This window comes from Ailuropoda melanoleuca, chromosome 11, assembly GCF_002007445.2.
Source record: "Ailuropoda melanoleuca isolate Jingjing chromosome 11, ASM200744v2, whole genome shotgun sequence".
NCBI lineage: Eukaryota > Metazoa > Chordata > Mammalia > Carnivora > Ursidae > Ailuropoda > Ailuropoda melanoleuca.
The window spans coordinates 38,379,674-38,380,483 of NC_048228.1; the positions used below are offsets into that span (position 1 = coordinate 38,379,674).

The 810-nt window shown below is 59.2% G+C and overlaps 1 protein-coding gene across 7 annotated transcripts in view; it reads right to left on the minus strand.

The window, feature by feature from the left end:
• The window catches only part of CCSER1 (coiled-coil serine rich protein 1), a 1,293,520-nt gene extending 1,293,328 nt beyond the window's left edge, over positions 1 to 192 (minus strand). For all 7 annotated transcript variants that reach the window (XM_034671499.1, XM_034671500.1, XM_034671502.1 and 4 more), the window contains exon 1: positions 71 to 192. The gene's annotated coding sequence lies outside the window, so the exon portion shown is untranslated. The remainder of the gene's footprint in view (positions 1 to 70) is intronic.
• Positions 193 to 810: the final 618 nt, after the last annotated feature.

The following is an 810-nucleotide window of genomic DNA, read 5'->3' on the forward strand; positions in this document are numbered from 1 at the left end:
GTCTGGCCCCAGCGCAGCGGCGACGCAACGCGCAACCCTCCGGGCGCGGGGGCACCGGGGGCATTACTACCTTGAAGGGCTCCGCGCAGCTTGTTAAGGCTCCTCCCGGGCACTCAAATTTATGTCTTCGGGGCACGGGGGTGTCTTTCCTGGTCCCCTCCTCTGCCCTCCCTCCCCTTCTCGGCTGTTGGGCTCCTTTTCTCCACNCCTCCCCTTCTCGGCTGCTGTTGGGCTCCTTTTCTCCACTCCCAGTTGCACGGAGTCGAGCTGCGTTTTTTAATAATCCTCCTTCTCCTGCTGCCTGCGCCAGCAGAGCTGCTCTGCCTGAGCCACCGCTCCCCAGTCAGTCATGTTGTTGAGAGAGAGAGGAGAGAGAGAGACACGGATTGGCAGTCGGTCGGCGACTATTTGTGGTGAGAGAGAGAAGAGCAGAGCAAGAGGAGGGCAGGGGAGGGACGTGGGGAGGCGCTTCCAAGTATGTGAGTGCGCGGAGTGTGACTGTGTGAGGAACGCTAAAGCCACCTCCACGGCAGGCCGCGCTCCCCGACTGTGAAGAGGGCGGTGGCGAGCGNCACGCATACTCATACATTAACGCGCGCACACCCAGGGCTGGCCCGTTGCTGAGTTTTCGTTTTAAGGGAAGCCGTTTCCAACCGCGCTGACTTGGCTTTCCCCTTAGCCCATCCTTGTGCATGTGTGGAGTCCAAGTGCTTTGGTAGTTCAAAACAGAAGAGGGGGAGTCTAAAGCAGTGCGAAGGAACCTCGGGGATGCTGAAAATGCACTGTATCTTTTCTCTCCAAACCACCAAT